Below are 26,955 nucleotides of genomic sequence, written 5' to 3' on the forward strand. Positions count from 1 at the left end.
AATAATGATTTAAGCTATAATATGTTATTTATAAAGACATTTGCATTATCTCCAACAGCACTCTGTTATTCATAAATATGTGTTGGTTTGTGGCTCTTAAATTAATTTTCAAAAGCCGGAAATGCACCTCCAATAAGAATTAGTAAAATAGTACTTTCAGCTATCCTTTTTTCCAAAATGAAGCCTTTATTAAGCCTCCTGCCTTTATTTGCCTCCTTTGAAGGGTCTCAGAACACTCAAATCATTCTGTTACAGAATTGCCAATATTCTTTTAAGGTTGCAATGAAAACTTATTTTCCACCCAAATCTCTTCTTTCTCCATCTTTCTCCATCTTTCTCCATCTTTCCTCACTATTCAAAAAATGAGGGCATGCTCAGCACTGTGAGTATGCCAGATTAGATGTTTGAGCACTGCACAATCCTTTCTGCTATCATTTTGGTGCACTGCTTTGACTTGATAGGAGATTTGGCAAGATACACTAGTTTTAAGAAGCAGTGCAAGTGCATATATTTTCACGTTTAAATTCCTTAAATTCCGACTTACGAGTTTAACACTATTTTAGAAAGAAAGAATCCAATAATTCCCTGAAACCATTCCAGTATCTTGAACTGATCTTGCAAAACCATTGACTGCCAACAACATCAGCTGCACTGAAGTTGAAAGCAAGGCTTGCTATTGATTTGTAAGGGCACAGAAGCAGACTCTGACAATAAACAGTTAAGAATACACCTGGCTGTAAGAATTGATATCTGGGTCAACTACAGCAACCATGTTTATATATGATTTTCATGTCTAATACTTTGCTTTTTATTAACCTGATCCAAGAGGTACTAGCTATTTCATGTTAACTTTTATCAATTCAAATAGCGTCCAGTCATTTAGAGCAGAATAACCTTTTATTGGTTGGTTGGTTTAACAGGCAGTTAAAGTATTCAGAGATTTTATTAACCTTTTATTACTAAAGAAGAAGAAAAAATACAGTAGCCAGAAAGCATCATTAAGTGAACTTAGTCCTTATTTTCAAAAAACAGAACTGTGGACTCTAGGTACTCTCCAAACACCATCATTTGGACTGCCAGGAAAGTAATAAAAACTGTAAAATGACACAAAAATGAAAGTATTTGGAAGAAATAAATTCATAACTACTTTTATTTTTTGGTGAAGAAAACATCAAAGTTTGCAACTTAACCTGGAAGGCAAAAATGGATAAAAGGATGGAGCCTATAGTTTCAAAATATTTTCTCTTTAATGAACAGTTGAAAATATCCATAAATCTTTTCCAGTATCACTGTATTTAAAAAAAACAGTCAAGTCTTTTGTGCCTGACATGTTTACAGTAAATCTATTATCATCTGTCATGCTTGCATAAATTGTCCAAAAGTTCATCCTGTCTTGGCTGTCTTTCAGTATTCATTAGTACTGAAGTAATTTTTGGAGCAAATGAAGGGAAAAATGCCCAGAAATTGAGATAATGCATAGAAAGAACTTCATATAACTAACAGGAACAAACAGAGCTTTATTCAGCTAAATTCACAGAAATTTGTTTTTTTTATTGAACTAACAAGTACATAAGTGTGTAATAAATAACCATAGATAATCAGGATGAAATTCTAAATAATATATGATAAGGTAGTAATATAGTCCCAAAGAGGTATTTATATGGACACCTAACTAGTCAAATGGCCCTTGTCAGAGGTCTGCTGTGAGCCGTCACCTGAACTTAGCATACCTTTGCACCTTCCTCTGATAGTAAGAATTACAGTGTAGAAACACAACGGGAGTCTCAATCTTCTACCTTCTTCCTCAATTAAGAAGAAAAATATAACAAAAATGGAGAAAATAACACTGACAAAGAACTGCCATGGGGGTACAGCCTGAAACACGGGGCTCCTGTCTGAGGGGAGGCACTGCACAGCTGAGGGTCCCTGCCTTTCCATGGGACACAGGATTTGGGTGCCTCCAGCCTCCAGAGCATGTCCTGTTTAGCCATCCACTCTATCCGGGCTGTTCCTCGGCGTGTCCTGGCTTAGCCATCCTCTCCATGCGGGGTGCTCCCAGCACCCACAGCTCACCTGTTTCCTCTCCCAGCCTCAGCACTGGAGGTGTCCCCATGCCCTGCCTTGCAGTGCTTGGCTGTGCTGTGGGTGTTTGCAGGAGGCAGCATGAGCATGGCCCCCTTCCCATCAGGGAGGAAGGAACAAAAACAGAGCTTTCAGCTTCTCAAAAAACACTACCAAATTCAAGAGCTTCCTCTCAGGAATAATTAGAGACACTTTGGATGGCATTGTAACTGGAGCATCTAAACACCTTTTAGGTTCCTTGCAGCACAAGGTAGTGACTTGATAAAAAGAGCTGAAAATCGAAGACATAATCTTGCTGAGTTACTCAAGTAATAAAGAGGTGAATAGGTAAGAAATAGCTGTATTGCTTCACTGCAACCAAAGGAACAAGGCAACCCAGAACTCTCTAGTCTAGTCTTCCATGGCATCAAACCTGAAGATATACAGGAAGAAATTTACCCTGGACTACACTGCACACAATGTGTTCATTAGATTTTAAAATAATAGGGCACTATATCTCTTCGCCTCAGGGCACAGTTGCTTGTGATTTCCATTAAAAGTCTTGTTGACAGCAGGATTTGTTCAATGAAGTGTGAACAAAACAATGGTTTTATGGAGTTTTACAAAGTAACTTACATTCACAGAAAGCTCCCCACACCTCTGTATCAAAAACAATTTGCAGAATTAAATATTTAACAAACAAGTTTGAGATCTTCAGTGATTAAATTAGTGAGATAATTAGCAAGATATTTAAGGTTAATGTTTACAAGTAGGTTAATTATATCCTTTCCCAAATCTCTGTTTTCATTTCATTTGACACATGTTGCAATAACAGTGAAAGTGAGGCCACACTTGCACAGGTGGCAGGCAAGGCAGCATGTGTCACCAAAGGTGACTAAATGCACACTTCTGAGGGAACTTTTCTCCAATATACAGTCTTAGAGCCTTGTGTTCTTCATGTCTCAGCAATTATCCATCTTTTAGGGTGAATTTCTTCGAATAGAACTTCAGTTCTGTATAAAGAAACATTTTCTATAGGACTTAAGAGATTTCATAGCTCCAAGGCTTCATATAGCTCTCTAATGTTAATTACAAAAGTGACAGTGTTTCATGCTCTGTACTGAATTTAGTCTACATGAACAGCTCCTGTGTACAAGGCTGCAGACCCAAGGCAATGCAGAGAGCTGAAATTCCCTCTGATTGGATGTCAATGAGGTTACTTCACGTTTATTGTAGTGAAATTAAGACCAGAATCTGCTACAATGATCAGCAGGATGGTTGTAGAGAATCAAGAAGGGAATCATGTGCTTCAGGAAACTTTTAAAAAACTATTTACCAGGTATTTGTACAGAGGCAACAGGACATGCCATCTAGATTAATTTATATAAAGCTATTCTGAAAGCATGTCAAGTCACTGTAGCCATGGGCTCTGAGAATCCAGGGAGCACAGCCATGCATGCAGTGAGCTCAGCTACAAGCTGATGCTGTTGAAGGGAAAGGTACTGAAGCTTTCCAGTAGCAGAAGAAACATTTTTCAAGCATCTGACCGCTGTTCCCTCTTCTTCCTGACAGAGACTGTACATTTGTTGTCTTCTCAGCACACCAGAGCCCAGGATCAAACTTCCCAAACTCTGATGGGACTGAAATCCCGCATATGGGGATGGGCCTCAAAATTGCCACCTCTAAAACAAGGTGAATCGAGAACCAGATATTGCCAAACATTACAACATTTGATATTGAGATCTTAATTAGACAGCATGTGTGATTTGTAACCACTACAGCTGCCCCAGCACATTTTACAAGGTTTCCTCCTTGGTAAACATACAACATGTAGTCTGCTGAAGGCCTCTCAGTCCAGCTGCCCTCCTCCAGCCACTGGCAGCCTCAGAAAAAGTTCATTTTTCATTCATCGCCAATTTTTGATTCTTCCATCTGGAAAGACAGTTGCCTCTCCCATAGGGTCAGGGCTGCTGGGGGATCTGTTTTCATGGGATCCTGTCCTGCCCAGTCCCCTGGAGTGAGCGCTGTAGGCTGTCCCTGCACAGCAAGGGGGGCTCCTGGAGAGGCTGTGCTACTTCTCATTCTAACACAACTCCAGTGCTCCCATCCCCTGGAATTGGGCCCATTCCTCCCCAGGAAGAGGGTGCTTTCTGGCTGTTTAATGACACCTGCTTTCCCTCATGTGGACTCATGGCCCAGCCTTCCCTTGGGAGAAGCACAGGCCAGGCTGCCCAGCTCCTCCATCCCTCCCCTCCACTGTGGGGTCATAAAGCTGTTAGGAGGAAAGCAAAGCACAATCGCCCTGGTCCCGGGGAGAAGGGAGGCCAGGACTGTGGGGGACAACTGGATAAAATGGTTTGTGTAAAACTTTCTCCAGTTTCCATTTTACTGAGCAAAAGGATGGATCTGGAAGTCTTATCGCTGTCTAGAGAGGAAGTGTTTTTCTATACCTCTGCAGCTATAGGAATCAACCTTCTGAGCAAAGGAGGTCACCTTTTAAACTAGAGTGAGCCACAGCAGTTGATTCTTGGGTTCTGCATTCTAAGAATCTTACTGCACTATGTTAAAACTTTAATTGTCTTCTGAATTTTTTAAGCTGTGAAATTTTACTCAGTGTGGTTTTATTCGGTTTTAATTTTTTTTTTTGTTATATTCTAGTATGGTGCTGTTATTTGATATATTATTTGATCATTTTGCCATACCATTATAAAACATTAACATGCCCATGCCTGCTGGACACTGCTGATAAGGAGGCTCACAAGACAGGAGCTGGTGCAAATCAGTCTCTGTCCTTTTGAAAAATTAGTTGAAGAAATTTTACATTTTTACTTTCCCAAAGAGACACTGCAGCTATTTCTCTCCCTTTCTTATTTATGGTTCAAATCACTGCAATGTAAACATATAGCTCTCTTTCCCACATCCCTACTGCCAGAGACAAGCCCTCCCCTGTAGTATTTCAGGAGCAAGCACAGAGGTGGGGATGCTCTGGGCTGCACTGCATTTTCACAAGTGACTACTGTGAGTATACATACAAGTAGAGCAACTGATTTTTGAAAGGCAGTTAGATACCCAACCAGTAATTGTGTGCACAATTACTGTGATTACACATGTAATCATGGTCATTGTGCTTTTAAATGATGCATGTGCTATTCTAAAAATTCACTGCTGTATTACTAAAATTAATGGGAGCTTTGCCATCAATTTAAACTGATGGAGGATCAAACACTATGCATTGTGGCAATATCTGAGATATATCGAAAAGCAAATGCAATTTTTCAACACAAATGCTAAATACTCAGTATATTAAAACAATAAAAGAGGGATGGAGACATCGTTTTTTAGCATATGTAGGTATATATTCATTATGCATTCATTAATAAATTATCATTTTTGAATAGAGTTCTGGATTTGATTCAAACTACACTGACATTAAGAGAAAACCACAGCTCCGGATCAAGGCTTCTTCCTCTAATGTTTCCAATTAGCTCAGGTTATAGAGCTGTGCATACATTTGTTCATGACAAAATCTTTGGCTTTTGACTGCCTTGTCTTTCAAGAGTTAAACAGGATTTGCAGTGAAGATGCTGTGCAATACAGTAGGTATAGTGATATGTAGTATTTCACATCTAGTCTTTGTCCATGTTCTAACAATGTGCATTAAATGTGCTACTATTGTCTCTTTTTCCGATTAGTTTACAGCCCTGTAGTTCCAGCTGTTTTATTCTGAAACTCTAAAACCCTGTCACTAGGGAGTTCTGTGTAATTGCCCATAATATGCACCACATTATCCATTTCAGGAACTGTGCTGAAAGACAGCAGCAATAAGGGGTTTTCTAAAGGCTGTCTGGTTTACACTAATGGATCTAACAGGAAGGAAATGCAATTTGAAAGAAGCTGATGCATATGTTCTATTGTTGAATATAATGTTTGATTTAATTATTAACTGTCTGTGATGGAAAGTCAGATCCTGCTCAGTTCTGCTTACAGTTTGGTACTCTGCTACCAGTAAAAACAGACGAGATTCAGTCTTAGGATTTAAGAGTTCTTTGTAAAGTACTGACATTTAATTGTGCCTTTATAAAATATCAGCTGAGGAACTTCAATTGCACACTTCTTCCATGCAGACTGGCTTCCTTTTATCAAGCTAAATATACAATATAGAAGCCAACTCTCTTTCATTTTCCCTTGCATAAATCAAGATATTCTCAAAGTTAACAATCTGCTATAATTATTTAAATAAATATGATCCAAATTGAGTTCATATTCACTGCCGTTCATGACCTATTCATTTTTATTTTATTTTACTTTCATGTCATACACATAGCACTGCAGTCAATCTACTGTATCACTAAGGATGTTCACAATGGACTCAAGTGAATTTTTAGGAAGGAGTTAAAATGTGCTGGCATGACTATACCTATCCTTCTTTTATCAGGAACAGAGGATTTGGCAGCTCGTTTCAGTCCAATTCTATAATTGGTGTTTTGTGATGTCTAGTAAATTGTTGCATTGTGTTACAAAGGTCCCTAATTCCATGGGTGGGTGTTAACATGCTGTAAGGAATGAATTCATTATGGAGAACTCTTACCTGAAATTCCATTATCCTTTCCTCACCATGGTGACTCCTATCAAACTCATTCATATAAGGTAATCTGGAAAGAAATAGGTACTGATGCTAAACAGCTATATTTTCAGAGGAGCTTAAAGGTAAAAAAACCACAGCTTTTCTGCACGATTCAGACAAAAACAGTGGTTTAACACCACTAGTAAACAAAATAATTGGGCAACGCAATTTCAGTTTTTATTTTGTATCTGTCTGGTGAGATTATTATCTTTGAAACTATCTTAAACAGATGCTGAACTGCAGCTGAAATTAAACAATAGTAATGATAGTTGGAGTGCATCCAGAATGCAGCTTTTGTTAAACATACCTTTCTACAAGTAGTGCACACGGCATGAGCTCTGTGGGATGCACCTTACTTTGCAAGCTCCAAAGAGATTGGTTAGTTTTGTCAGGAGGGTAATAGAAAGAAATTAAGTTCCTAGGAAATACACCACCATGCCTCAGATCTCTAATTGATTTTGACAGCTTAAGAAAAAGTAGACACTGTCCCTGGCATATTTGCGTTCTTGGTGTCAGTCAGTAAACTTCAGGCAAAGAGTATGAAAGAGCCATTAGAGCAAAATCCATTTCACATTTATCTGGAGAGTTTTGCTTGTAATCTGTTTTCTGTTGTAAGGATCTGAGGAGATTTTCTGAAAATCTCAAACATTTTGAATATTTTGTTTTAGAGAAATACCTAAGAGCTTAGATCAAAATATATCCAGACACCATGGCTCCCATCAAAGCAGATTTCTGCTGGATCTTTCCTGGGTCAAGAACATCATAAAACCATTCATAGGCTGTTGCAGGACTCCTGAACAGGACTTCTTCTGAAAAGCCTTGCCAGAAACCAACAAATGCCAAGGTGTGCAGCCTCTTTTAAAAAGTTAACAACAAACCCACAAAACAGGTATGAGCTGAGGTCAGCTCTTGTTTTGCCTAAAGTTTTCCCTTAGTTTCACTGTTACTCCTACTCCCAATTAAAAGTTTATTGAAGCATTTTGCATACTCTAGTGTATTGAAGAAGCAATTGTTGGAGTGAAAAGGAAAACTGTCAGTTCTGAAAATAGCTTGGACTACTCATGTGTCATTCTCAGTGTATGCTGAAATATCCAGAAAAACGTGGCTCACACTGTGGATTGCATCAGATACCAACACATGTATAAGCAACTCTCTCCCCACTTTCTCCTCCTGAGGCTCATTTTTACAAAACACATGGTTAGAACTAAGCTATGCTTTCTGCCATTGGAGTAAACTACAATGGAGCAGAACACAAAGGAAATTTATTCCCCATGTGTGTGTAGGATCTGCCTGTAGAGCGCAGTGTGAGAATTAACGGCAGACACGTGTAACCAGCACACTGCAGGGGAGGGGGGAGACAGCCTGCTTCATTCTCTTCAATCTCATGACCAGACCTCAGGTGAGGTCTGTATGTGCTGAGTGTCAGATCATTTGCAGATGACAAACACAAGGCTCTTGTGCAGGTCCTGGGAGCTCATCCTACTGTCTCAGCCCAACCAGAACCCAGCTGGCCTGAGCATCCCCAATGCACCTGTGTGACCAATGCACCCACTCATTCCCTTCTTCCCTTCTCAGCATGCAGCACCCTGCACTGCTCATGCTTTGACTCCATCCCAAAGTCCCTCTCTGTGTTTGCTGGTTTAGGCATGTCCAAGAGGGGGATTGGAAAGGGTCTCAGTGGCTACACAGAACAGCAATAGAATAAGGGTGGAAATCATATCCAGAGGGAGACAGAACTGAACTCACGCAGGTGTTTCTCTGTATCCACTGTGACTCCTCTAGGCAGCAAAACAGGTGAGTTTGCTGCATGCTAATCAGGAAAAAACCATCTGAAATATGCATCTGCACATGAGCATCTGTGCAGAGTTTCTCCAAACCAGTTCTCAAGTGCATTTTTTCCCTATATGGGCCTCTTTTGTACTTTGTTGTGCCAAGAGGCTTATTTTCTATAGGTGGAGAGACCCCTACCCACCAGTCATCAGGGAGTGCTATTAATATGCAACATCTTGAATGCATGAGCTGAGTGACAAGCTGGCAGTGTTTGAGAATGTGTGGTCCAAGTTTATGTCTCTCCCTGAAGAGGCGAAAAGCCCCTTCCCGAACTCTCTGCCAAACTGTGCAAGAGATGAAAGAAAGGAGAATGGGCAACCTAGTTTTTTTTTGTTTTTTTTTTTTTTTTTTGTTTTGTTTGTTTGTTTTTTTTTTTTTTTTTTTTTTTTTTTTTTGCTTCTCTATTCCTAATACCTTGACACTATCGTTTCCCTGGCCACAGTTGCTGTGAATGGCCAACTTCAAATAGTTTGCTACTATTTTCAATGTTGAAACAGAACAGGACAGCCTAATTGTTAATTTTTTTTTTTAATGCTTGTGGAAGAAATTGCAAACATTTATTAGCCTTTTTATACAAAAATTGTCCTTTGGATTAATATGTCATCATCCTGTCTGAAATGTCCCAACAAAAGTGAGTTAAATTGTTTGCACTTTGCTTTCGGTCACACAGTGTCACTATGCAAGGCTCAACTCAGTGAGTTTTTAAGCCTGGAAAAACTTGCTGAGTGTTTTATGTGCCTGAGTAGCAAGAAAGGATACCAGCATGTCTCATTATGGATTAGCTACAGTTTGATCTAGGAAGAATAAATGGGTGTTTCTTGTACTTCTCACCAAGAAGATGGGAAAAGATGCAGAGGGAAGAGGAGGAATCAGACAGTCACTCTCCCTGGCCTCTTAACCGGCCTGTGGCTGTTCCCAGCCATTCCATGGGGCTCAGGAGCTGGACTCTGCTTGTGCAATTTAGCTGCATCTACTGAGATGTTCACCTAGGTCCTCCTGCACAAGAAATGTGCTGGATGCTGTTATGACATGACATGACATAACCGAACCATGCTGTGGTTTGCAGCACTGGTGCCTCAAACACATATCTTTGGCCTTCACCAGCTGTTCAGCTTTGGGGTGATCAGAAAGAATTAGAGAAACAAAGGCCCACAGATGAAAAATTTGCTTCTGAGTCTTGTGATAGAAGAGCCAGAAGTACCCAGACATGCCCACATGTATCCATGTAGTCTGGGAGCAATGTCTACCGTGCAAGGGGAACTGAAACAAGCCCACCCCAGAGACCTTTCTATGGTACAGTCACTCCCACTGAGTCTATGTGGTCAAGCAAGAAGCTGGTTTTACAATTCTCCATGGCACTGTGGAGTTAGGACCTGGTTTTGCTGTACTCAATCCCAGCTGGTGGGGCCTCTCAAGCCACAAGTTCCAGACCAGCATCTCCCCAGCAGTATCCTGGCTAGAGCCTGGCCTGATTAGCAAAGGGCTCCACCCCAGCCTCCACGCAGAGCAGTAAGGGGAACGGCAAACTGGGCTTTCCAGACACCAGCTGTTTCCCTGGCATTGCTGCCTCCCTCTCTGCATGTGCCTCTGTCATTCCCTGAATCTCTGCCCGCTGCACAATTCTTGGAATCAGTTAAAATGACTTTCGGGATGTTTTCCTCTTGCCTTAAAGGACTCATGTGCTTTGTTTTTCCCTCAGTCACAGCAGAACATAGAAAATGGTCTACACGGAAAATGTGAAAGATGGTTTCTATGTAAATGGAAGGTATTGTCAGCCAAATTAATTTGTTCATTCAACGTCTATAAATAATTTTGTATTCTGCATTTACAAATTTATATTATTTCCTAAATGGAATCTATTTTCTGCATACTCAATTAATTTTTTTAACTGCTCCAACCATTTTTCACCATTCCATAAAGCAGGTTCATTTACAAATTATGCTTATCAATCACAAGGGAAATTACCTCTTTTATATCTTATTATGAGATTGAAGTTCTATCCCTTTTTTGGGAAGATTGTGTAGTATTTTACCAAAAATTATTTTTGATTCAGGGAGCAGGGGAAAGTAGGGAAGGTCAGACAAATGCTGCCAAAGGAGTAAAATTACTAGCTACAATTATCAGCTTGAGAAAAAAAAAAAACAGCTACAGTTTGTAAAGTGATGTGGAACAAGTACAAATACATACTTTTATAATGTTATGACTTTCCTTAAAATTCATTCATGCAAATTGGTTAAAATTTAGTAGAGTTATTAAGAACCCCATAAAATAGACAACCTATTAATGCAGAAGGAGCTACCAACATTAATACTTTAAATCTAGGAAATATGGATTTTTATCACCTTGCCTTCAGAATGAGTGAAGAGATTTTCCAGGATAAGAGACACCTGAGTGATTTAAACTTTCAGGCTGACATAGCTGTGTTGTTGAGTACATGTAACCTCCCCAAGATCACAGACAGGTGCTAGGCACAGGTCTTCCACAGAAGAGAAAATCAAAGCTTTGAATCATACATTCAAGGGCTTCTCACTGAGAGAGAAATGAAATAATTTTAAACAAAATTCTAGGTATTGAATAAACACCACAGCAGCACAGATGGCAGCAGCTGAAGCTAGAGGGTACCTGGGCTGTTCCCCAGCTCTGACCCTGGCTTTGCATAGTGCTGTGTCTGGGATGGGGGCAATTCCAGCTGTGCCAGGGGGCAATTCCAGGTGTGGGAGTGTCCCCACAAGCAGATGGATGAGCCACCTCCTGTGTGGGCAGCACCAACCTCTGGCCACTAGAGAGACCATGCCTGCAACATCAAGCATCCTTTCTCCAGGCACACTGTGGTGTTTTCCAGTTACAACCTCTCTGTGTATAGCCAATATCCTTACAAACATCCTGTTCCTTCTGTGAGCCACAGTGGCTTTACACCAGCAGGCAGCAGTGGAAAGAAATAATCCCAGAGTTCAAATGCACCATCTCAGCCTCCTGCTCTACTGCCCCCCAGAAAATATCACACACATTCAGGCTAGGGGCTATTTTAATGACACCAGATAGACTCGGCTTACCCTGCTGAGGGTGTCCTCTGATGCCACTACAGGGAGGAATAACTTCTCCCTACTGCTGTCAGCAGGACAAATGTGGATTTCTTCAGAATAATAGAGATCTGAAAATAAAAGGATATTGATTTAGGCAATGTTGTCAATCACAGGAAAGAACAGTCCAACAGGTATATGTAGCATAAAGGGAGTTTGTAACAAAATGTGCTTTTGTTTCTGAAGACCAGCAGATATACATGGTTTTAATGTTGGTTGAATGGACTATAAACTTCCAAGCATTTCCTCTGAGACAAAGTATTTTGCTGGAGACAAGCAAGACCAAGAGAATTTCCACTGGACCAAAAAAAAATTATTCAACTAACAACTTCATTAGCACCTCAGAAGGGCAGCAGGAGGAAAATCTGAGCAAAGTGCTATGCAGCTGAACTTGGCAAGCATCTGGTAACTTTCACCTTGTGCAGATCCCTCAGCCACTGCTGGCATTCATGTATTGCCCAGGTTCCTGATACCTGGTTGTCTTGAGATGCTACTGACACAAAAGCCTCCACCATTTGGATCTTGCTGTGTTCCCCCTCGTTCCCAGCAGGAAGGATGCTGCCAGGCTCGGGCATGCTGCTCCACGCTGCGAGTAACCCCAGATCCCCAGGCCAGAAGGCATTTGCTATGAAAATGCACAGGGTCTCACAGCATAGGCCTGCACAGACAGACCCATGGCATGGGACACTACACAGCCTTTATATTAAACAGAGCTTCAAAGCTGCAAAAATATTAACAGACACCAAAAAATAGAAGCATAAAGGTCCTTTAATAGCCCTATGCTGCTCTTGCCATGAGCTCAAGCGCTTAGTGAGGAAGTGACCTTTACAAAATTATTGTTTATGATCTCTCCGTGTGTGCCAGTATAGGCACAAAGAGTATTCCAATTTATTTAAAAGGTTACATATCAAAACTGAATATGCAGTACAACTGTGTTATCAGACTGTATAGCTTTTACACAGGAAATCCAATCCTTGAGTATGGCTTCTAGGCACTGGGGCCAGATTCTCTCTCACTATTCAAACTAGAGATGAAGATGCAATATAACAAAATAATTTATTAATCCCACATTTCTTGTTTTTAGTTTATCTAAAAATCACTCAGGAATTTCCCCAAATAATTCCTGGCTTTAAATTACTTACAAATTTCTTCCAATAAACAGTGGAAAATATTTAGCTTGCAAAATATTTGAACGTGGAACTCAAGGCACTCAATATCCTGGCAAGCCAAGGCTGGTCATGCTGAAAAATTTGGTTGTCTCAGTTTCAGAACGTGATACAGTTTCTTTTGAGTTGTATGGTATCTCTTATGGTACCTTAAGCATCATAAACCATCTCCCCCTCCCCTGCTGCTTGTTAGAGGCACTGGCTGTGCCTGATGAGGGAGACTGACTCAGCACTGCCTGTTACCTGCCCTCCAGCTGGCTCCAGTAACTAGGTGGGAAACCACTCCCCTGCTCTGAGGAAATACTTGTGTGTGTATATTTCCTTGCTCCACCAGTAAGAAAGTGCCTTGAATCAGCCATAGGGAATATGCTGTTCAGCTGCCAAGATGAAAGATGAAATCAGGACACATTTAGTCCAGCAAAATAAGTGGTTACACTCCTGTGCACAACAACTCACAAAATAAAACTAAACTGTAATTTAAAAGTGCATTCTTAGACTGCCGTTATCAATGAGGACCTCTTCTCCCCTGCAAGATTAGTAGCACAGGGGGCTGCTAAGGCCAGGTGCAAATCTCAGTCTGTATCCCCTGAGCAGCTCCTTCCCCTTGTTCAAGGTGGGTGAGCTCACCTTCCTGGGCTGGCTCGTGGGGTCCCATGGTCGCCTCCGCAGGCTGCCAGCAGCTTTTCCTCTGAGCCTCCCCACACACCACAGCTCTGGCCAGAACTGATCCTACTGCATCCATGGAGGGGTCAAGCATCCCTCCTGCCTCTCCTTGTTTCTAGGAACACAAAAATACCTGTGCCAAGCAGGCCCACACCCCATCCTCTCATCTCACTTGCTGGTGTTGGTTTCTCCTCCCAACATGGAAGACTTGCCAAACTGTCATTTTTCTTGTGTCCCTTAGTAAGAATATTGTTTTTAGCTTCAGTTCTTCCTGCAAGTCAGCGGGCTCTAGATAATGTTTAAACTGGATACACAAGGAGAACAGTTCTATACAAACATCTTATTAGATCTAGGACTACTTTCGTGAAGTCAGCTTCTAATTGAAACCACACATGCCATGCTGGAGCTCCAATGACAGTCCAATGACCTGTATACCGCTTTTTCTAAGCTACCCCAAAGTATCAGCCACTGCAATCTATCATGATTCTTGTCTTCAGTGGTTAAAAATCCAAACAACCACTTCCTTAAAATATTTCTGCTTGGACATAGTCACTGAACTTGGCCATCCACGATCATGGCCTGACAACACAAATGAGGACAAATTGGCCTCTAAGATTCACTTAATGCTGAAGTGAAATGTTCAATATATTTTTTTAAAAATCCTCAAATGGAAATTGGAAATTTGCACAGTTTCTTATTTTCTTGTATATTCTCATTTGTTTCTGCTTCTTGATGAATCCTGTAATTTACAAGGTAAAGGTTTTCCAAAGTGTTCCATCCAGCTAAATTCTTCCTGGAGGCCTTCAAATATGCATTCCCAGAGAACAGATCACAAATATCAGGTAGCATGATGTAAAATCCAAATCTCACAATTAAATATATCACTGAAAAATTATTTTCTGCAAGTATATGAAATATCTAATTGAAAATTTGCTTTTGCAAATATTCATGAAAGGTAATTTCAAGTGCATGTATGCTTGTAGAAAGCAAATTCACAAAGTCTTAGGCATGATCAATTTGGAGTTAATTTTTGAATTTAAATGAATATTCATAGACATTTTCAACTATTCGTTTAACTTCAATACAGACTCATCAGCACTCATTTGCACCTAGTTTTTATTAGTGCAAATCAGGATGAAAAAAACTGAAATCAAAAGTTGAGCATGTCTGAAAAATTTTTAAAAATCACAATTAAAACAGCCTTTCTTATCTTCAGAATGGAATAAATCTAGCTTTCTTTTTCTAGCTTCCTTTTCTATCAAAATTTGAGAATGATTTGTTAACTTCTGAAGTTATTGTTCTGCTGTCAGCTAAAGCTATTTTTATGCTTTGATGCTAAACATTCCTTTACATAATGGTGTCTCTTCCTCCCAATTCCTTAAAAATTACTCATCTGCAATACTTTTTTTCCACATTTCCTAGGATTCAGTTTAAATGAAGTTTATAAAACTCTCATAAAATTTTCTATTCCAGGCTGATTTCAAATGCTACCAAGTTGAATATTAAAAATTCTTCCACTTACAAAAAAATTTGACAATATCAAGAAAAAGGAGGATTGTATTTTAGGCAGTAAACTTAAGCAATGGGAGGTCAATGAATTATTGAACCATTTTCCTAAAAGAGCAGCAATAGTCATGCTTAGGTTACTTACATGCTTTGTGTTCTCATGTGATTGAAGAACTAGTAGGATACGATAATACAGTAAGATTGCATTGTTTGAAAAGCTTTGGTCATGAAACATTTTTTTTCACATCTTATGATTTATTCTTTCTCAGTTTGATGAAAACTCAGCAGTTCCTTATTTTATATGTCTTCAATTTTATCTGGAAACACTGGGATGACCCTGAAGCTGTTTAGAAAGATGGGACTACATTAAAGGTCATATTCTCAGAGATATTATATGTGAGTTAGAAGTGTAAAGGTCTATTCTCCTATAGGATTCAAAATGTCCTAGTCACTTCTAGAAAGGGCATAAATCTGTGACTATTTGGCTCTTTTGACTGTCTCCCTAACATGACTTGATCAGAGAATGCACAATGACACACACTGAGTTGCATCACAAAAGCTAACAAATTACATTAGAGCTAATCGGGTTTGTGCTCTATGATATCAAACATAAGCCTTTTCAGAAACTCCAGCAATGAACCTGATGCCCATCATTCTTGAAGACTAACCAATCCTTTCTTCCTCCTGTCCCCTGGAAAGATGAAGAAGAGATGCAGAACAACATCTCTTAAGAATGTCATGGCACTTTCTGGATGTCAAAAATGCAATATTTGTAGTTAATGTTTGCTAGATGGAGCTAATTACTTCATTACAAAATAATTTTCTGGGAAGTATTTGCAACAAATGACAAATCTAAAAAAAAAAAAAATAAAAAGAAAGAAAAAAGGGTTCCCTTCCCCTTTTATTTTCTTAGATTATCCTAACATCTAAAATCAATATTTTTCCCTCTACTTATTTTCTTCAGAATTCAGCTTCTGGGCATGTTTTATACAAGGCAAAGTGAAAGGCTTAGCTTTGAAGCCACAGAAAATTCACTGGCCAAATGTATCAACAATTCATGGAAATACATGTGAAGGCATAGAGCAGAGAACTGGTACAGATCAGAGAAACTACTCAAGGCTTCTGTATCAGTTCAGCTTCATTTATTAAAAGGAACTGACAAGATACTCTGTATTGGAGTCTCGGATATATTAGTTACAGAACAACAGGTCAAACTTTATGAGAAATTTCTGTGGCTGCCTTTTGAGGATGCAAAGGTCTTACTGCAGGAGGATCATTTAACTCCCCTGAGATAAGACATTCTCGTTGCATCCTCTTCACCTTTATTTCTTAGAGGATATTCACTCTTGTGCAATAATCATTAATTAGCTACAGTTCTGAAAATACAAACGAAACATGACATTTCCTTAAATCCTTTCCTATTATTAGAATACTCAGACAGTCAATGCTAATTGATTGGCTAAGACATGTCTTAGTGAAGGAAACTGGTTTAACACAGGTTTTAATTTCAATTGCAGAATTCTGCAGTATACTTCCCCATTCAGCAGAAAGAATTTTCATCCTTGTCCTCTTTGCTTTCTTATTCGCCCCACAGTCATTTATTCAACTCTGTGGTTGTGAAGATTGCAGTAGCTGTTAGTCTACATGAAGAAACTGTTATAGGCACACCAAATAGATGATATGCAAATATACCATTGTGATTCATATGTTTCTTTAGGCTAATTTATATTTTAATGAATTTGGTCATTGGGAATTGAAGTACTTTAGCTTCAGAAATAGAGCTTGTTGAAATCCTTTCACTGAAATACATAAATTTCAAGCATGTTTTCAGCCAGCTCAAATCATTGTTGAGATCCTTTATTTAGTGAACTAACACCTCAATAAATAAGACAGAGATACAACTTTTGTATAATAATCCATAATTTGATATATGAGAGATAGGGATAGCAGAGAAAGCCATGCCCACTGGGACAAGCTATTTCTGAGGTGCAACACAGTTATAAACCATAATCTGAAAATTACTCTAAAATCATTTTGCCATTGTTTTGTTACAGGAGTAGCTTCTTTCAGGAGATAATTCAAAGTAATTTGAAAGATGCCATCAAGATTGAATAGACAAGTTCTAGTCATAATTGGGAAACACAGGAGTGGCTCACGTGTCAGACAGAGGCAGGAATAGCCTGATGGGAGCACTCCTAAGTGTTGCAGCCTGGCGTCACTAGAGCTGATCTGAGGAAGATTGCCCATACCAAAACTCCCACAGATCTGAAAGAACTGTAAAACCAGCACAGTTCTTATGTTAGCAGGCAACACAGGATTTTGGTGGGAAAATCCAGAACTCAGGTTGGTGAAGAGAATTCAGGCACTAATGAAACTGGTTTGGGAAGGGGTGTAAGCTTTACCCACACCAGGTGTCACAATGACTAGCCAGTGCCTTCTGAATTCATACTGAAGCTTTAAGGCATTCATTTTCCCTGCAAAAAACCACTGAATTTAAATCTTACCTAGGCTGGATACAGTCCAACATCTGAAAAATCTAGATTTCCACTGGCAACACTCAGCTACAGGAAATCTGAGCTTTTAAAGAAGCCCCTTGCACAACAGACATTTTGGAGCCCTGGCTTATTAGCTGTGGATGACTGAGCTCACTGCTGCTGGAAAGCCCGTGCTGTCATGGTCAAGCCAGAGTCATCCGTGGTGGCCACTGTTGACTCTTTAAATAGATTACTTGGGTTTGGATGGAAAGAACATGCAGATCTAAGATCACAATCAGGAGGACAGGGAAAGACAGAATGAGATTAAGAGAGATATCACTAAAAAACCTCACACGCTGAAAACAATGGCAGTAAAATCACAATGACAGAACAATCATTTATGTCATACCAGTTTGAGAGAACATCGATTTAAAAGGTGTAATCAGATCCATTTATTGCAAGGACTAAAAAAATATGGAAACTGTGAAATTGAATACAAATACATCCTTTGCTGTATTTTAAACCAGTAGCATAGCTTTACCCAATTAGAATGAAATCCATCTTATAAGAAATATCTAATTAGATATGGTAAACTTATTTTATTTTAAAAGAAAGACATTGATGACTCCTAATTATACACATACATGTTCTCTAAGTAAATTACTCATTGTCTGAGGCATTACGCCCAGCACGTCCTTATACAACAGTGGCATCTAGTGGCCAGCGGCCGGGCTCTGCCCCAGCTGGAAGAGGGAGACGGTGAAACGCAGGAGTAACGATAAACACCACCGGCTTTTTTGTTTGTTTAATAGATCGCAGTATTTCAGATAACGAAATACTTCATGGATTATTATGCTCATGTTAATTACAGGCCTTTTAGCATCCTAGCAGAAGGCACGAACCTTATTATACCGATTGATACTTAGACACTGGGAGAGGAAAGCCCATCCACTGCCAGTCCAATGGAAACTAGGGCTGTGCCAGGTGCTTTCTGCCCTGATAGCAACATCGACACATGTAGTCTCTTTCTGTACCTCCAGATTTGTTCCCTGTAGTCCATTTGGTCCAGGTTTATCATTCAAGTGGGGAGAATTTTTGCCGTGCACTGGGCGCTGAGCAGGGAGCTGAAGCGGCGGCCCCACAGCCGCGCCGTGCCGCAGCACCGGCAAGAGGAGCCCCGGCCACCCCCGGCAGCACCGGGGCAGCCCAGAGCCACCCCAGCCCTCCTCGCATCGAGCTGTTCTGCCCCATGCCCACACCCCGACTGCGGTCAGGAAAGTCTTCTGCAAGCCCCTTTGCTTCCTGTTAGCCACCCAACGGCACGCTGGTGAGAATACAGCAGCATGTGCTGCCTCTGATTCCAGCACTAGAGAGAAAACACCCAGTGGAATAAATAATTACATTTTACAGACCTGCATCCTGGAAGTATTTATAATTAATGAGAAACAGAAAAAAATGATGTGATGACAACATGCCCTAAAAGCAATGTATCACCATGACCCTGAATAACTTGCCATCAGCTGAGTGCTGTATTTACCAATAAATCTCATTTTATGAAAAATAAGAACTAATATTCTAGAACTAGCTGAATGTTCTAGATAACAACATTGTGAATATGCACTCTTGCTAAAGATGACAACCACAGGCTTCAGCGAAATTCATGTTTTTTTTTTTAAAAAGTATATGCCTCTGAGATACAATACTGATCTTATTGGTCAGATATGCAAACCCAAATAGTATTTCTCAGCTCCTCTTTGTAACAGGCTACTCCTATTCCCAGAAGAGCCTTGGGGATTGATACCAGAAGTCCTGAAAAATCAGGTATCATCAAATTGTCAGATTGGCAAGCTGTGATCTTGGTTATCTGTGATAACCAAATAAAATTCAGATTCCACCTCAACTCACAGGAATGCAGTACTATTTCTGAGAGTTTATAAACTCAAACGCATTCCTGGCAGATTTGAGCCCTTATTTCTTGACAAATAAATATCAAAATTGAGATCATTAATTAAATTTGGAAGGTCTTTTTTTTGTGTGTTCTCAAAAAAAAAATCACAACACATTAAACACAGATTTGTAACATCATCCACTTATTACAACTAGTATTGTCTTATATTTAATTTCTCCTGATCAATGACATTATGGAAAGACAGAATATCTTGTAGAAATCAGCTGCTTTGTCCAGTTTTTTTGGAGGTAAAAGACAAGTCAAAGATTTCATGCACCAAACCTGATCTCTAACTAGTGTGGGATTTTCCCAATTCCCTGCTGCTGGGTCCCACTTACTCGGCTTTTTCTCTCAAACCAGCCATCCTGCAAAGGGCTGCACTAAGTCAGCATTCTTCGACTGGATTCTTCCAGTGATCAATAGAGAAAGGACAATGATTTATTTATAAAGCAGCAATGCAGCACTGCAAGAACTAGTTCTCTTCTGGAAACGTTTCCCATTTTACACATTTCCTACATAAAAGAATGCACAATAAACTTCAGCATGAATTGCAATGCAAAGCACATTTTAACTGCACTCCTTCATTTGCTTCTTTTTAGGAAGTATTGCCTGGTTTTGTTGTTTGGCTGTTGGGTTTTTTTGTGGGGGGCGTAGGAGTGTGTATTTATTTATTTATTTGTTTGTTTATTTAAAGCTTGTTGTGTATTGATTTAGCAAGGAACAGGTAATAGCCATATCAATTTTCTCACAGTAAGATGCATTGGTAGAAAAACAATTTTATAACTAAACAGAAATGACTGATCTATTGGCTAGTATAAGCTATTCTATTATACATAGATTATAGAGCTGATATATATAAATAACTTAAGCAAGATCTGTGTTTTAGATACGCTTCAACTAATAGAGCCAGTATTGCTAAAAGCAAAAGGACCACATCAGCAGTATAACATACACTAGAAGCTGATATTTTACATGGGAAATGCGATATATGTCTCTGAGTTCCTTATTATGTTGATTATTACATTTGGGAGAAATAACATTGAGTATTATTATGGCAGCTTGAGAAATAACAATATATCTGAATCTGCAAAAAAATACAGCTTGTAACAATCTGGGCGTAGACTCAGTGGTTCAGAAAAAGTAAATGTGATAGAAAGTATGTTTTACATCTTCAATAAGGTATTCCACCCCCACCCCCCATTTTGGGTTGTATGTTTCTTCATAATCATCATTTTGCAATCTAATGTCAGAATGAAGCACAAAAGAGAATTTTTTCCAACAATTGGAATTGCCATGGCAACACCCCAGATCTCAGATAAAGTTTGGTCCTGTACTGATAGTCACATTAGCATTTGTTTTTGTGCTAAGTGCAATACTGCCTATGAAAAGCACCTCAGTCTCTCTAGTTATGTATAGGATGTAATTTGATTATTTCAGAAATGTGAAATACAAAATTTTGACAGCTCCACAGAAAGCTTCACCTTTAAAATCACGTTTTTGAAATTACACAAATCATCAGAAGAAAATTAGGTACAGCTATCAATATTAAATGCAGTTGTTTGCATCTCTAGTCTCACTTACGCTGAATCTGAGTAACTGTTCACTCTCCCCTTTCCAGCAGCTCTTAACTTTTCCAAACATATTGATCTTCAGTCTTTGAATTCACATACATATATAAAGAAACTGATGAATTTAAGCAACACCTACTAAAGAATCAAAGGAGACTATTTTTACCAGACATATTTATAATTGCCTTACACTACTGCAAAAAAAATCATTTGAAGATAAAGAGACATTTCTTTTCTGAGACACAAAAATCCTATCCAAACTATAAGGCAACTAAAAACCTTGAAATTACAAATATTCTATGCTGGCAAATCTACATATCTATAAAACATATGCATGTCAAAACATTTAGGATGTATTCAGGAGGCTTTTATTCTGTATCATTACTCTGCAGGTTTGTAGAACAACCTACCAGAAACAAATTACAGAGGGACAACCATGACCATTTGAGCTGAAACCTGATTCCTCCCCAAGCAGAAAACAAAACCAGGATATACTTTCTATCATGGTAGCATACAGTTCAGATTTCAATCACTGATTTTTTCAAATACTGTAGAGCCAAATGCTGTGTTTCAAAAAAACATGATGGAAATAACTATAACAATCATTGTTTCCAAATAAACTGCCTAACAAATAGACAGAGTGCCAAATCACTTATTATGAATTTTAACAGTTTTGATGACAAAATATATAGTAGAGAATGTATGATGAGACTGAAATTCTGTTGCAAAAATAAGATTTGAGTGTAAATCATTGGGCAAATGTCATGAACAATAAAGAAAAAGCAATTCAAGTATGTGGTAAGTGGTAAGTATGTGGTCTTGGTGTACTCAAGCAGGTACCACATACTCTGTAATAAATACAGTAAAGAATGTACTATACAACGTTTCCAGCTGGAGAGAGTAACTCAAATGCAAGATCTGTGTCTCCTTTCTCTTTAAGGGACAGATAGGTAAACAGCATTGGCTAGGAAAGGAACTTTCAGAAGCCTGACATTAAACAAAGCAGTCATGGCTGTCATTGGAAAGATCCTAAATTCTAACATTTTATGAGTATACAGGGTCTGCCTGAAATACATGCTGGTATTTGAAGTGCTACGATTCTCCTGTTCATATTACAGATACAACTTCATGGATCCAGGATGACAGGCTTAACTCCTCAAATTAAAGACCTGACAAGCTGCAAACTGGGCAGAATAAGCTAATGACCAAAGCACAAAGCTATGATAATAAAAAAGCCTAGGACCAGATACTGCTGGCTGTTGTGGGGCTCAGTTTTTAAGCACCCAGAAGAACTTTTAAGTCCCTGTTTACTTGCCCCAAGAACTGTGCATTATTCTTTACTGGGTATCTCAATACCTTCACACAACAGCATCCTTACCCTAACACACAAGCCTTTAGAGCTAGGCAAAGATTCCTGCACCACTTTTGAGATCAACAACCTCCACAGCTGCAAAATTCGTGGCAGATAAATTCTGCACGTCCTGGATGAGGTCCTGAGAAGCCAGGAACACATGCTGCACCAAAGTAAATTTAAATGTGATTCGTTTTTAATATTTACTGTGGGATACTAGGGAAGAGAAAGGAACGTTATCCTACAATTTCTCAACATTTATCCTATTAATTTCTATCCTGCAGAACAGGTTGTGAACTTTACATCATCACTTGGGCTTACCCCTGCTTTAATGCAAAAATTCTAAAATAAGAGACCTTTGTTATGGAAAAGGCAAAGCATTCTGTTAATGCACATCATATTGCACTCTCTCAGGCAGAATGTTTACTTTGTGCAGGTAAAAACTGGGACCTTTTTGAAGCCATAGGCATACTTTGAATCAGCTTTTCCATATTTGACATTGTTAGGTATTCTCTGTGATGTGAGGCAAAAAATAATTTGAGCTATGAAAACTCAGTATTTTGGAGATCATAAGCTGAAACAGAAAATTAGGAGGGAGATGGGAAGACAGACAGCAGTAACACTACATCACTAAGCATTTGGTTTTTTCACATATTTCCTTGCTGCCCTACAATTTTTCTAGTAGCTCCTCTTAGAAGGGAATAACAGATAACTGTGTCAATGGCAGCTCTATTGCAAGCATGCAGTTGTGATTTGCTTATGCAGTGCTGTGTTTTAGTAGCCATTTGAAAGCATGACTGAAATATCCCATTGCACATTACGGTGACTCTTGCACCAGTAACTAAAGATGTAGTCCCCAGGAAGTGCCATTTGTGTCAGTGGAGCACAGCTGCTCTGGAGGAAAAAGCCTGGGGCACCTGCAGCAGCCATAGGGAAGCAAAGGGAACCAGCAGCTTTGCTGTGATTTGAAACAGGATTCACCTCCTTTAAAGTATCTATTTGCAAATATCTTGCCCAACATTTTTAGAGGAATCTCCATTTTTTTCTGTTCTTAATTATTTATTTCTTCAGGTGTTTAGATAATTTTGCTAATCTTTCTTCATGCAAATATATCTATTCCTTTTTAAAAAGTCTATCAGTTCTTGTTTTTGAGCTCCAACGGAGGAAAACCAGAAACCTTTGAAAAAAAAGTCTTTCTTTCTATGAAAAAAGATAGTTTTCTCTTTTTTTCCATTTTAGAAAACCATTACGGAATGACAATTGGAAGCAGTAGTTTCTGAAACCATTTCAAAGAGGTTTACAACAGCCACTGTATATAGTTATAATTATTTTGGTAGAGAGGCACAAAAAGGACAAAAATAAAATTCAAGACAATTCCAAACTCCTCACCTCTTCCTAAAAATCAGGACTACGTTTCCGACGACACCTTATTTAGTAGGTTGGACTAGGAATCCGCTTCTCATGCTGTCAAAGTTGTGTGTTGTGATATGGAACAGGTCATTCAATCTGTATCTGCTGCTCTCCTTCTCCCTTCCTTAGCTGTCTAATTTATACAGTGAAATATCAGGACAGACTACAACACTGCTGCTGATACAGCACATAGAAAAATGAGGCATGATCTTTTAAATATAGTATTCATTATAACACTGGCACTGGAAACACTTTACTCTTTCACAATGCAAATAAGCACATCTTAGTTATGGAGGTTACATATACAGATGTCACAAAAGCACATTTAAAGACAGGCAAATATATGAAAAAACCCAGAAGAATCTGAATGAAGATTAAATTTCATAGGGTAGAACTCTGATCATGAAGGACACTTTCTGCACAGTGCATAATGGAGGGTACAGTGCATTCATTTATATTCCTCAAATGTGTACATTTTCAGTGTGTACAGTTTCAGTAATTAGAAAAGAAATTTGGATGTTAGAGTTTACATAAATAACAAAAAAACAAGATGCCTTTTTCTTGTGATTTTTTTTCATTTTATCTGCTTTATAATTTTTTAATTTCCTTTATGTGATCCCAAGATATTGAAGTCCAAATCACCTAACTATATCACTGGCAAAATAAGTCATATGTCATGCTCAATTTTAGAGTCATTAGCTATCTGTAGACACTGTCTTATGCAGTGGAGTTAAAAAACCTAAAGAGAGAAAGACAGAATATATCTGAGGGTAAAAAGCCTTTGTGGGTGTTGATGGGAGTATATGGAAGAAATCAGCAAGAACAGTGGATAATGGAAGATTGCTAGTGCAGGTAGTGGGCTTATCTATATGACAAATTGATGAAGAATGAGGAGGAAAACTATGTTGATTTAATGCTGGCAATTTGAAGCATAGGCTGCACAGCTGTTTCAGACAGAAATACTAAGATAAATTCAGAAGCAACCCCTGCTCTGACAGATTAATAAAAGACCAGGAATTATTTGAGCTTCTTAGAGGAAGGGATCACTAAAGAGCCCTTCAAATACCCAAGATATTGCACATGAGAATAGAATGGCTCATCCAGCCCTTGCCTGTCTGTTATCAAGAACATGCTTTAAACTGAGAGTCAAGCTTTTCTAGCAGACATGAAAAAATACATACTACAAGTGAAAAAGTAAAGAACAAAGTGAACACTTGCTACTGATACAATTTTAGGAAAAAAGAGTCATTGGTAGAACCTTCAAACAGGTTCAAACAACTACTTAAAAAAAGGCTTATCTAACATAAATTTTTAAAAAAGCTGTACTGGGTCTTCTGATTCAACTTGGTTTTAAAATCATTACTAGCAATAGGAACATTTATCCAGGTGAAGATAAAGACTTTTTACACTTCAGAAGTCAGACAAACCAACTCCATGTAAACATTTTCACCAGTGCTTTAAACACACCTGTGGGCACTGAGCCCTCCATTCTCTGGTCAAATACAAAAGGGCTCCTTCCCATGGGTCTGCCAGGAGTGTACTGCGTGTCCTGCATGATCACTGCTGCAATGTAAGTCTACACAGCCATTTCAAACATGTTTTAGCACATTTTACTAAACAGCCAGTCATGCTGAATTTCTGATTTTTTTCTGCCATTATTGTCCAGTTCCAGACAACACAGCATTATCAGAAAGGTTATACTGCATCAGCAGCTTTCCACTGCTCTGATCCAGAACCCTTTGGGAAAATTATATGGATTAATTCACAAACCAAAGGATCATAACTGAGCTCTATGTTAGGAGTGAAGGTTCCTATGGAAGAATATTTCAGAAGTGTTAAGACTGCAAGGTAGCATTTAAAAAAGTAAAAAAAAAAAAAAAAAAAAAAAAAAAAAAAAAAAAAAAACAAAACAAAAACCCATAAGTAGCTTTGGTATACCTCCCCTGCTCCCTCAAAAGAAGGGAATACTTCAGTGTGATGGCTCACTAATGAATTATTCACAGAAAGGTAGGGCTTTCTTTCCCAGAGGTTACAGCAATGTCAAGTGAAAACATGTCAGTCTGCCAAGAAACACCAATGATGTGGAATATTTCAATGGAAGATGACACAATCACCCCACTAATGATGGGAGCTCTTTTGGTGAGTGTAGGAATTACATTCCTACAAAGGATGCCAGGCATTACTAATAATTTCATATCTAATTTTGGGAAAATTTAAAGATTAACAAGCTCCTCTGAGCAAATTCTAAAGCCAGGTTTTATTTTTAATTTATCAGCATTTGCCTATGCTTATTATTTATCACATGTTCTCTTACAGCACTCTTTATAGAGAATAAGCACTCTAAGCAATAATTTTAATACTAAAACAACCTATGTTGTAAAAATGTCCACCACCACATCATCTCAGTTCTGGAAAGAACTTCTCAAACTTCAGTTCAACAGACAGTCCTAAACTGCGGGGAAGACCACGAGTCACTCTCTGATATTTGGGTTAAGCCTATTTTTCTTACAGTCCCTGTAGATATGATAGAGAAAATGTGGTATTTAGGATGCTTTTTGTCAAGCTGTTGGTTCTGATGGTCAAGAAGAAAATTCCTTTGTCAGGAAACCTACTGGTAAAAGATCTGTGGGTTTTTTCACCTCTTAAGTACAATTTAGAAATAAATTTAATTTTTCTGAACAGATTGCAATTCACAACTTAATTTATGCCTAGTGCTAGTAAGAGGTCTAAAGCACTTACCTTAGAGGACAAAATTTGAAATTCATCCAGTGGACTTGATTCTTATGGGAAAATCTTTGTAGGCTCAAGTGTGTTCTTCACAATCTCTCTCATCCTCAAGAAGAAAGTTAAGATAATTCCACAGAGTTTACTGCACTCGAAAGTCAGTGGCAGGGGAATCTCACAAAATCACTGTGGGGAGGGGAATCTCCACAATCACTGTTCTGCACCTATATTAAGTTTTGGTGCATTCTATGAGACAATTTTAGCCTATAATTAAAATTCATGTTTGTGCAAATCTTGATCTGCCCAGTATGCATGAAAATTAAGTTATGGGTAATGAATTAAGAATAATTTCTAGACTAAGCCATGCTCAGACACTTAAAAAAAAAAAAGTCTAATACTACTTAAAGATTCAAATCATACAGAAGTGTTGCAGCCCAAAGCTGGGGTAAACTGGCCCCTAAGAACATGTGATAACTGAGGAGATGTGTGTGTGCACTGCCTGCAGCGCTGCCAACACTGGCTCTCCTGTGACAGCCCACATTCATAACCA

General features: G+C 38.8%; 1 protein-coding gene across 4 annotated transcripts in view; it reads right to left on the minus strand.

The window, feature by feature from the left end:
* Nucleotides 1-1,233: 1,233 nt before the first annotated feature.
* PLPPR5 (phospholipid phosphatase related 5) overlaps nt 1,234-26,955 on the minus strand; it is a 214,962-nt gene continuing 189,240 nt past the window's right edge. For all 4 annotated transcript variants that reach the window (XR_008432280.1, XR_008432281.1, XR_008432284.1 and 1 more), the window contains 3 exons: nt 11,569-11,666; nt 6,650-6,713; nt 1,234-2,353 (listed from right to left, as the gene is read on the minus strand). The gene's annotated coding sequence lies outside the window, so the exon portion shown is untranslated. The remainder of the gene's footprint in view (nt 2,354-6,649; nt 6,714-11,568; nt 11,667-26,955) is intronic.

Source organism: Vidua chalybeata, chromosome 9, assembly GCF_026979565.1.
Source record: "Vidua chalybeata isolate OUT-0048 chromosome 9, bVidCha1 merged haplotype, whole genome shotgun sequence".
Classification (NCBI taxonomy): domain Eukaryota; kingdom Metazoa; phylum Chordata; class Aves; order Passeriformes; family Viduidae; genus Vidua; species Vidua chalybeata.